Source organism: Adiantum capillus-veneris, chromosome 10 (assembly GCF_014529385.1).
Source record: "Adiantum capillus-veneris isolate H3 chromosome 10, ASM1452938v2, whole genome shotgun sequence".
Lineage (NCBI taxonomy): Eukaryota > Viridiplantae > Streptophyta > Polypodiopsida > Polypodiales > Pteridaceae > Adiantum > Adiantum capillus-veneris.
In genome coordinates, this window is record NC_140940.1 from 111,652,620 (window position 1) to 111,664,892 (window position 12,273).

Consider the following 12,273-nt stretch of genomic DNA (forward strand, 5'->3'; position numbering starts at 1 on the left):
AACATTGTCTGTATGGTAAGCAAACACAGCAGCCACATAAGCATAGAAGCAGTAGAAGAGATACACAGTTGGCACTTGTTCATAGTGATTTGTGTGGACCTATGCCTAACCTATCTCTAGGGGGAGCTTCTTACTTTATGACATTTATAGATGATTACTGGAGGAAAGTATGGGTTTACTTTCTTAAGCACAAGGATGAAGCGTTTAGTGTTTTCAAAACGTTTGTGACACTTGTGGAGAATCAGAGTGGCAAGAAGCTTAAATGCTTACGCACTGACAATGGTGGAGAGTATGTTTCAAAGGCCTTTCAGGACTTTTGTGAGTCAAAAGGTATAAAACGTGAACGTACTGCTCCTTACAATCCTCCTCAAAATGGTGTTGCTGAGAGGATGAATAGGACCATACAAGAGAAGGTCAGAAGTATGTTGTCTAATGCACAGCTGCCAAATGGGTTTTGGGCTGAAGCTGTATCAACAGTTGTTCATCTTGTAAATAGATCTCCTAGCAAGGTTTTGCAAAAGGATTCAGTGCCAAAGATGGTATGGTCAGGCAAAATGCCCTCATACAAGCATCTCAGAGTCTTTGGTTGTGAGGCATATACTCACGTTCCAAAGGAATTTAGGAACAAACTTGAGCCAAAGAGTAGAAAGTGCATCTTTCAAGGCTATGGTAATTCTGGTGAGATGGGGTACAGACTTTGGGATCCCGAATCGAGAAAGGTTGTCCACAGCAATGATGTTCACTTTAATGAATCCAAATATCATTCTAAACCAGAGAGGGTTAAGGAGATTAGAAGAGTTGTCTTCCAAGAAGATGGACCTGCACGTGCAAGACAAAATGTCAGGGCTCAAGAGGAGCAAGGACAGGATAGAGTAGAACCACAGGTTGTGGCTGAGCCTGAGCCACCTATTGTGCGTAGATCTGGACGTGTCACGCGACCTCCTGATAGGTTTTTTCCATCTATGAACTATGTCATGTTGACTGATTGCAATGAGCCTTCATGTTAGAAGGAAGTCGTGCAAATGAAGGACTCCGGGAATTGGCAATTGGCCATGCAGTCAGAGATGACAGCTCTGCATAAAAACAAGACATGAAAGCTAGTTAAATTACCACAGGGCAAAAAGGCTCTACCTTGTAAATGGGTTTACAGGTATAAGATCACCGCTCATGATACTCAGCAAAAGTACAAAGCAAGGCTTGTTTCCAAGGGCTTTAAGCAAGAACAAGGCATTGACTTTGATGAAGTCTTCTCTCCGGTGGTCAAGATGACTACATTGAGATGCTTTCTTGCATTGGTTGCCATATTAGATTTGGTGTTGCACCAAATGGATGTCAAGATAGCGTTCTTGCATGGTGATTTAGATGTGGAAATTTACATACAGCAGCCAGAAGGGTTTGTTGAGAAAAAGGCAAGGAAGATTGGGTATGCCAGTTGTTAAAGAGTCTTTATGGATTAAAAAAATCACCGAGGGCATGGTACCATAAATTCCACAAGTTTATGATTTCTCAAGGCTACAAACGTAGTGAGTTCGATCACTGTCTATATACAAAGAAGGCTAAGGATGGTAGTTGGCTGATCCTTATTTTGTATGTGGATGACATGTTGATTGCTGGCAAGCACTTGGAAGAAATTTCAGCTTTGAAGTCAAAGATGGAAAAATCGTTTGACATGAAAGACATGGGTGAGGCAAGTCATATACTTGGTATGCGCATTGAGAGAGACAGATCAAAGAAGTTGATTTGGTTATCTCAAATAGAGTATATTGACAAGGTTTTGCAACGTTTCAATATGGAGAAGGGAAAGGCACTGAGTGTTCCATTGACACCATATGTGAAACCTAGCAAACAAGATTGTCCTGTGTCTGAGGAAGAACAGGCTGAAATGGATAAGATTCCATATGCGTCTGCAGTGTGTAGTTTGATGTATGCAATGATTGCTACTCGCCCAGACATTGCATTTGCAGTGGGAGTAGTAAGTCGATACATGTCAAACCCAGGCAAGAAACATTGGGAGGCAGTGAAAGGAATATTGAGATACCTGAAAGCTATAAAGAGTATGCGTATATGCTATGGGAGTCAGGAGCTAAGTGTAAAGGGTTTTACAGACTCATATTATGCAGGTGACTTAGACAACCGAAGGTCTACGTCAGGGTATGTCTTTACATTGGCTGGTGGAGCAGTATCATGGCGTTCTAGATTACAAGATTGTGTTACTCAGTCTACTACAGAGGCTGAATATGTTGCATCATAAGAGGCATGCAAAGAATCAATTTGGCTTAATCGACTAGTAACAGATTTGGGAATCAAAGAAGAGATGCCTGTGTTATATTGTGATAGTCAAAGTGCTATACAATTGGCTCGCAATCCAATTTATCACTCAAAGACAAAGCATGTGGATGTGAAGTATCATTTCATCAGGGAAATGCTCGAGGATAAGCAACTTCAGCTTGTCAAAGTTCACGCCACAGAAAATCCTGCTGATCTACTTACAAAAGGACTTCCCTCAGAGAGCTTTGCTCATTTTCGCAAGCAATTAGGTGTAGGGTAGTACATCACTTTTCTACATCTCTTGTATATTAGCTTGTATAGTAGCTTCTCTCACACTTAAAGTACCACATTGGACTTTAAGTGGGAGGCTGTTGGGGTATAAAGCCCAATGTGGTCGCCAAGGTAAGTGGGCGGGCCGACAGGTATGTACACATATTCTTTTGTAAAAACCTAATAAGAAATCACTATGCTCTACACATTATAGTAGAGCGAGTTCACCATATCGTCGTGCTCTTCTTCTCGCACTCTCTCTCGCGTCGCACTTCCGCTCGTACTCCTTCAGTCATAACCCTCAAACCAACAATATTGCACAAATTGTAGAAAATGGGAATCAGCTACATCAGCCCCAACTCCATCATAGGGCATCAACTAGACAATCCATTGATCAGTAGGTTTCTCCCTAGCTTGGAGAACAAAGGAGGAGGATCAAGCTTCTCTTTCATAAGAACATTTTCAATGCTAACCATATCATCATCAGAAACATCAAGAGAAATAAAAGTAGAAGCATCAAGACCATCCTCAATAATACCATCATCTTCGTAGACATGAGCGTCAACCAATGGCTTAACATATGGTACAAATGCTACCCTTTCTAAAGGCTGCATCACATCATCAATATGGTCAAAAGAAGTGGTAAAGCCCACTCTAGATGGCACCTCCTCAAAAAGGGTGGTTTGGGTGGGAAAGAACAAGAGGTAGGTCAACATTCTTTTCCTCAAGAAGTCATTCATTACAAGTAGCATCATCCACTAATTTGGCTAAAAAGCCATCCCAAACACTCTCGTCAAGAGTCTGACTCTCTCTCATCACTTCGCTCTCCAAGAAATAACCTCAAGGGAAATGCCCTCATCTTCATCAACTTCATTGCTCAAATGGGCTAAAAACGCATCCCAAATTCTGGGAAAACCTAAAGGCTCAGGAACATTCTCATCAATGCTCAAGGTCTACGCAATAACAAACATGAAAATAACCCTTTTTTTGGAATCCCCCTGCCTAGATATGCAAGCATCCCAAATGGATGCTAGAAAGGAAACCAACTTAAACGTCAATTGCAAGAAAAAAAGGAAAACTAGCTCCATCTATGAGAATCACAGGTCTTTGCTCAAGCAAAAACGCTAGAAGCTAGGTCCCATCGAGTGTGTTGATGGATATTTTTCTACGCCTAGATAATGGAACAGACCTAGAAAAGAAAAACCAATCAAGGATAATAGTTAAACCCCCAACCCAAGCCCACCAGCAAAGATCTATGACTGGAAATCCTCCAACAAGGAATGTGCAATGCAGTCTTAGTGTTAGACCTCACCAATGACTATCCACAAAGATGATCACTTCACCATTCATCAAAAGAGAGAGAGAGAGAGAGAGAGAGAGAGAGAGAGAGAGAGAGAGAGAGAGACAGAGAGAGAGAGAGAGAACATTGTCTCTATTTCAAAAGACGAGAAGAACACGAGACATTGTGAGAGATTATTCTACAATTATAAATATAGAAAATAAATTTTTTACAACATCTCAACAAAACCTTATCTTTTGTCTTCAAATTTTTTTTGTTGAGGTAGCTTCATAGGCTCCAAATTTTGAATGATAGTGACTCAAGGCTTACACCCTATAGAGAAGTGCATAGATTTGGCTTACACCCTATAGGGAAGCACTTTTATGTATTTGTTTTCTCTTTCTCAATACAAACTTATGGAAAATTTACTCTCTCTCTCTCTCTCTCTCTCTCTCTCTCGCTTTCTCTCTCTCATTCAGCATCCCAAGCCACATAAAATCTAGTAAATTTTCCTTAACCGGACCATAGTCAAAATTGGTATTTTGGATTCTTAAGTATAGCTTTACCTCAGTCAAAATTATTTTAAATTAAATTGAAAGGAAAACTAGTTTAATTAAATAAAAAATTTGATAACCTTTATGATCATTAAATCACATGGGTCTTTCGCATGGCCTCGTAGATATTTTAGGCACAGGGGCCAGATATTTCCACTTAAATCATCAAAGTAAACTAAACTTGGTAGTTTTGAGCAACCAAACTGGGAAGGTGTTGTGAGGTGATATTATGAACCTACTAGAGATAAACAAAGAAGGAGGGGGCACTACAAGAAGTTGTGGGGCTACCTTGGAGACCTAGAAAGTGTCAAATGTAGAACCTTGGGTTCCAAAAATCGATAAATAGACCCCTAGGCTTCACATTTTGACATAGACTTGGACACCTTGGCAAACTCTCTCTATCATAGAGAGACTCTAGAGAGTAGAAACTCTACTTGATTAATTAAAGTAATTAGCACTAAACTTGCTAGAGTAGTGAAAGGCATACTAATTTATATCTATTTTTGTAATTATCTTATAAACTAGCTAGAATAAAGTCTCTCTCTAATAATAATTTCACTCTTAAATTTTATTAACATATTGCATGCTAAATTTCTATTTAATCAATAATATAATTATTTACTAATTTATATAAGAATTGAATTACTAAATTTTAATTTTAATTAAGAAGAAATATACCCAATACACTTAGATAGTTATGAATTAATTTCTAGAGCTTTTACACAATGTTAAGAGGCTATGAAAATTATATAAAGAGTTTTTAGCTTATTTTTATATTTATTTAAGAAAAATTCTTTGTTTCTATCCTAGAAGTGATAAGAAATTTAGAAATATGCTAAATAAATGATGAGGCCATTTGTAGAGCTAGATAAAAATATTAAAAAAGATGTGAAATTTATCTCATATTTAGATAACTAGTTCTACTAATTACTATTGTTTAAATTATTTACTTCTAATTGATATTAGGAAACATAATTTAAAAATTATATTAGAAGCTAACGAGGCTAGTTTCAAAGTAAGATTACAATGTTAGAAATCCATGAGAATTATCTCATAATTAACTTACTAGTTTTGCTAATTACTATTGCTTAAATTCTCTACTTTTAGTTTAAAAATTAAGTAAAATAGTCTTAAAAAAATCTTAGAAGGTAGTGAGATAACTTTCAGAGAAATTTTTTTACAATGATAGAAATACTTTCTACTTATATCAATATTTAAGTTTTAGTTTGTCTAAGTATTACTGCTTAATTTCTCTATTTCTAGCTAGAAATTAAGAAATATAGCTAGTGAATTAGCCTTAAAGAAAGCGAGATAATTTATAGAGAAATATTGCAATGTTAGTAATTGATGAAAATTAAATCATTGCTAGTAAATCAATTTTGGTAACTGCTAGTACTTAAATATTCTATTTCCAGCTAAAATTTAAGTAATAAAATTAGTAAGTCATCTTAGAAGTTAGTGAGATAAATTCTAGAGATAGATTATAGTGTGAGAAACATAATTAATTAATTTGTTGTAGAAATTAATCTCTTAAAACCTTTCTTTTTTAGTAGAAAAAATGAGAAAATATTTAAGAGGTCCTCTTAGAAATTTGATAGATAATTTTAAGAGGTACAGTACTTGTTAAAAATTTAAAATCAATAGATACTCATCAAATAGTTATTTTAATAATTACTAAGCTAAAAATGAGCCATTATTTAGTATATTTAAAGTGGAAAACTAGAAATTTAATTTTAAAAATTCTGGGATAATTATTAGAGCTTAAGAATTCGATAAGAAATCTAGGATAAAAATATCTTGCTCATATATGTAGCTAAAGAATCACTAAAAAAAAAAAAAAAAACTACTAATTAAAGAAAAAAGTTAGAAAATTAATTTTCAAAATAAGGGGTGTATTTGTTTGGGAGAATTAAGGTATCAAGAACCCGTGATAATGGTAGCACATGAAAAGAAACTATTTATTACACGACCATGAGACTAGTTTGAGTAGTAGGATGACGGATGAGAATGTGCATGTCCTTGAGCCTCTGCAGATTTTGGATCAGTCACAGGTGGATCTTGGTTATAAATTAATTCTATGAGTAGCATAAATCTTTCTACAGCTATGACACTACATCCGTTAAGGAGAGGAAACATATGTAGAAATTATTTAACTTGCTAAGAACAGGCGTCAGCTACCTTCCAAGAAACATCATACACTTGTTTTGTAAACCACGTAAGACTACTTGGGTTAGCTTGGAAAGATATGATTGATCAGACTTAGGACATCCTGTCTCAAGACACATCTGATATCTAGATATGTTTCATGATAAAGGAGAACTATAAGGCCACTTTTAAGTCAACAACCCCCCTCGACGATGAGTCTCTACTCTATTCATGTTTTGATGTTTCTAGATAAGTTAGGATATCGTTTTCTTATCCTAGGGGAGCCGCTCAATTGTATGGGCAGCTGGTTTGGTGTACAGGCACCTCGAAGTATTTGGTGATATGAATTGGTGCCATTTTTATCCCTTAGGTGATCTTGAGACAAGTTAAGTACCGGTCAGGTTTTTTGAGGATTATTCTAAGTGACCATACCTTGTCTTAAGTTTAAAGACTATTGTTTCTTAACTAATGCTTTCTAATGTTGTTTTGGATACTTGTTTTAAGGAATATTTGTTATTAGGAACTAAAAGAAGCCATTATTTTGAGTGTTTCAAGAATGTGATAGTAATTAAAAAATAAACAAATAATCATGTGTGAGTGTAGGGTGGTAATTGGAGGGATCAACTATGGTTGTTGATCATGGACGGGTGAAAGTGATTACTCAGGGAACTATCCATCTCCATACATGAATGTTTAGAAGACTTCTTCAGTTCAGGAGGAGTCCACCAATGGTTGTGCCCGCACTCACATAGAGGGTAAAAAGCATTGAACGAGGATGCCTTAGCCCATTTACAAAAGTTATAGGGCCAAAAAAGCTTTGGATCTTTTGTATTTTTGTCCTATTTTTTCTTGACTAGGTCTCCATTTGATAATCTATATATATCCTCATGACCGTAATCCATTAGAACTCGCATGATTTTTTTTGGTTTTGATGAATCTCATCTTGGGGTTGTCAATTAGTAAATGCTTCTCCTCTAGGTGTTCATCAATTCCCACTCTCCTATTTTTGAGCATGCGCATTTAAGTTGAGGTGTATAATGGCTAGCGTGGTCCCAAAAGAGGTAAAAAATTTCTTATCAAATATTCATGATCCATGCCTTGAGGTTTGGTGTTTTACGTTTGATACGTCTCTATGCTCTCTCTCAAAATCACTATCAAAGGTGTTGCAACATTTCTTGTGGTTTGCAGGTCTCTGATTTGAGTAGAAAAACCTACTGGTTGATGATTTGTCATGGTTAAGGACCACTCAATATTCTTAAGATATTCCTTGACAAGCCCACCTTCGCTTAGTGAAACTTATCACTTTCTATCCCTGGTCAGTTCTCTCAAACAGGAGTTGTGACCCTCTGGTCTATGGAAACTGGTTTTGGGTACCCTAAAATTTTGGCATTAGGAAACTTGAAAATTTTGGGCTTTAATCCTAGCTTTACTTGACTCAATTTGGCATTGTGTAGAAAATGTTGGAGTAGTTTTGTTGAACTGCACTTGAAACAACACTTGATACAGTCTCAAGGCCAAGACAGAAGAACCTTTCCTTGTAGCTTGGTCTACAGAGGGTATTTGTAGCTCAAGCATGAGATATAAGATGTACTCGAGATATAGAGACTAACTTTGAGTGTTTTCTCACAATTTTGTTGATTTGAGTGTCTGTTTAACATCAATTTGATCCTAACATTTCAGCTACCTGAGATTAGTATTAGTCAAATGGTCATATTTCTTTGGGGTACATGGATCGGGATCCATGTTCACCACAAAATGTGATGAAACTTATAACCTTACACCCAGTGAGTCTCTTAAGGCCCTTGATCACCAAATTTTTAAGTTTTGATCATTTTTAAGTTTTCCACCATCAAATTTTAAGAGTTTCTGAGTTATGTTCATTTTTTAGGGCAGTTCGCCCAAAGATTACTTTTTGAAAGCTCAAAGGAGAGCTATGCCACGTTAGCAAAAAGACACAAATACACAAATGAAATCGCGACTTTAGATTGTGACTTTTCATTGGTTCACTTTCTCTCTCTTTCTTTCCCACCCGGCATTCAATTTCAAACTTCTTCTGCAAAGATACTAGCTTCCAATCTCTTACATAGGTACAAATCTCTCTCTCTCTCTCTCTCTCTCTCTCTCTCTCTCTCTCTCTCTCTCTCTCTCTCTCTCTCTCTCTCTCTCTCTCTCTCTCTCTCTCTCTCTCCCCCTCCCTCCCTCTCTCTCTCTCATTCATTCAATTACGTGCACACAGAGACACAAAAACACACATACATGATCTTTCTCTCTCACACACACACACACACACACCCTCACCTACATACTCTCACTCTCTCTCTCTCTCCCCCCCCCCCCTCTCTCTCTCTCTCTTGCAAAAACAAAACGTATGAGGTGGGATTGTGTGTTTTAGTAATGAATAGTCAATTGTCAGTTTTATGTATGGAGTGTTGCACGGTGTGTATGGATTTGGTGTTGAGGGTGGTAATGACTCAGAGGTCAGGTTGAAGAGCAATACCTATGTGTAGAGTGAGGATAGTATTGGGATGAGCTTAGGCTAAAGCGCAATAGGTGGCATCAGTGCAAAGAGTCCACCAACTGAGGTTGTGTATGTATGTAGCTTGACAGGAGACGGTGTATGAGGGAAGACACAACACCAATGTAGCCAATTAGGGAGTAAGAGGTGCAAATGGAGGAGTACAGAGATAAACTCACCATCTCTTTGTGATCTTGCAATGAATATACCTTCGACCTACGAGGAAGTGGCTTGCAAGGCCCAAGACAAGGCGAGAATGTGTCGAGAGCCTCGGGTTGTGCAGAAGTGGCTTATTGGCCAATGATTTTGTGCTTGGTATTGCTTTGGTGCCTTTGTACGCAAGTGTGGAGTCCTTGTTAAAGCACAAAAAATATTTGCAAATCTTCTTCACTGGGATGTCATGTTGTGGCCAGCACCTATAAAAGGATATGCTTGCAAGCATTAGAATCTTTTGAATAGATGTAAGGTGGGGGCCTTGCTCCCAATGAAATAACCTTTACTTCCATCTTAAAGGCCTGTGGTTGCAAAGGGGAAGAAAATTCATGATGAGATTGCTCGACAGGGAAGCAATTTTCTTCAGTACTCCCTTAATGGATATGTATGCAAATTGTGGTGCTCTTGCACAAGCACACAAAGTGCTAGATGAGATTTTGTTATGAGATACTAGATGTGTTCATTAGTGACTCAAAGGGTGTACATATTTTGCATTTAATAGCCGTACATTGTGCATTTGGTTATTTGGTGGGTACCTTTGAGCTTCTTTGTAGACGGGCGAAGCTGCTATCAAGTATAAGGAGGTATCCCCAATTTGTCATATTTTTGGAAATCTTGATCAAGACACAATTGAGTGTTAGTTAATTAGTATAGCTGGCTTACATATGATTAGTTGATTTGATGTACAAATACCGTGTTCCGTCACTCACGTCCTTTTGCAGTAGAGCATTTAAGTGATCCAACTAAATGTAGCCTCCCATTAATACTGAAAAGGGTCATTGACCACAAGACTCTTGGTTAACTAATAAGTCTATTAATCCTTGTCTCACATAGGACGCTACCCCTACCTTGTTTCCCTGCCTCCATTTGTTACTTCTTCAACTGGGCCGGAGTACTTCATATGCAGTGGGTGGCGAGAAGCACCGAATTAACTAGCAACTTTGTTTTTTTAATGAGGATGCGCTTTGTGGCTTGGAGTTAACTGATCTGAGGGTTTATGTTGGTCAGTGGGTCATTGATTTTCTTTTTGGGAATGCAAGGTTTTGCAAGGCTTGTGCAATAGATCCAGGAGCCTTGAGAATACTAACTTTGATGCATGACGACCTGATGCTTTTGAGAAGCAACATTGAAGGTGCATTGAAGAGTGCTAGAGATGGAGAATGGGTTCCTCGGACCCGTCAAGCCAGAAGCTCCTCGTTTAAGGAGACGCTTGGAATGCTTGTTGAAGTTAGCTATGACCAGATGGAGTATGTGTGAGGTTAGCGTATATGGCATAAAAAATATGGATGCAAATGGACATGGGTTAGCGAAAGGCAGAACAATGCAGTTGGGAATATGGCCTATTAAGCATGAAATTAGGGGTTTATGAATCGAACTGGAACCCAAGTCTCATGACGATATGGTTTGCAGGGATAATCTAGATACAACAAGTGTCGGGGTGCACCGAGGTAACCTATAGTTGCTTTCGTTTAATGGGCATGCATATAAATGCATGACAACCTGATGCTTTTGGGAAGAAACATTGAAGGTGCATTGAAGAGAGCTAGAGCAAGAGAATGGGTGCCTCGGACCGGTCAAGCGAGAAGTTGCTCGTTTTAGGAGACTCTTGGAGTGCTAACTTCAGCGCATGACAACCTGATGCTTTTGGGAAGCAGCATTGAAGGTGCTTTGAAGAGTGCTAGAGCGAGAGAATGGGTGCCTCGGACCCGTCGAGCCAGAAGTTGCTCGTTTTAGGATAGCTTGGAATGCTTGTTGAGGCCATTTAGAACCAAATGGAGTACCTGTGAGGTTACTGTATATGGCATAAAAAACGTTGATGCAAATGGACATGGGTGAATGAAAGGCGGAAAAATACAGTTGGGAATATATTGGCTTAATAAGCATGAAATTAGGGGTTGATGGAATGAACCGGAACCCACGTCTCATTACGATGGAATGAACCGGAACCCAAGTCTCATTACGATGTACTTTGTAGGGACAATCCAGATACAACAAGTGTCAGGGTGCACCGAGGAACCAGTTTTTACTGCCTCTTAATGGGTATGCGTATAAATAGTTCGAGGTTAGCCTATTGCTGATGAGTGCATGAATGGAATCGTTTTTAGAAATATATGATTATGCGTTTTTTCGGCGATAGAACCCAGAGGCACGAGAAGCCTTGTCCCATCATGTGTAAACCTACTTCAACCACCATCAGCTGATTGATTTCGTAAATTCCCTCACGAATACCCAGAGCCGTCATAGTCAAACCATGCATCTTCAAGCTAACCAACATCTTTCCTATCACCTCTTTGTGAAAACCCCACCGCGTTTCGATATCCCATACATCCTTCCTACCTTTTGTCACCATTGCCCCCGCATAACATTCCAGTAAATCTTAAGAGGACTTTGGCGCCTCGATCTTGTCACATACCATCTGGCGATCCACATATGGTATAAATTTTTTTTTCACTAATTTCCTGCTCTTCCTTTATCAACTTTGGAACTGAAAAGGGCTCAGCTTCATGCTCATCTTGAGCACCATATATGATAAGCATCTTGCTTGGCATCTCCACTTTCTCTTTATTGCTTTGTTAAGGGTCAGGTGACTCAACCCAGATCCCCACTTCTTCGCTTCCATCTGGTCTCATACCTACGCTATACAAGGCATGTCATCCTTTTTTGAATTCAACATTCTGTTGCACTCTTGCACTCCTGAAACAAAAGGGGAAAGAAAGGAAACACCGACCATCGGGTGTTTGTCAATATAGCTCTCGTTCGAGTGATTTTCATCCATTTCAACCTCGCAAAACTAGTCAACAACTCCTCTCACTTCATCCACACATGAAAAATCCGCACTCGTATACCCTTGCAAATGGGTTAAGAGTCTCTCTAACTCACTCACCATATGGTCCAACTCTTGGTCTTTCCGACTCAGTTTCTCTCTATCTTGTTCCTCTTTTGTTCACCTTCTTGCCCCATACCATCTACATCCCTATTAAAAAAATTTCTCGTTTCTCTCACGAGCATGTCTTAGTTTATACCAACTT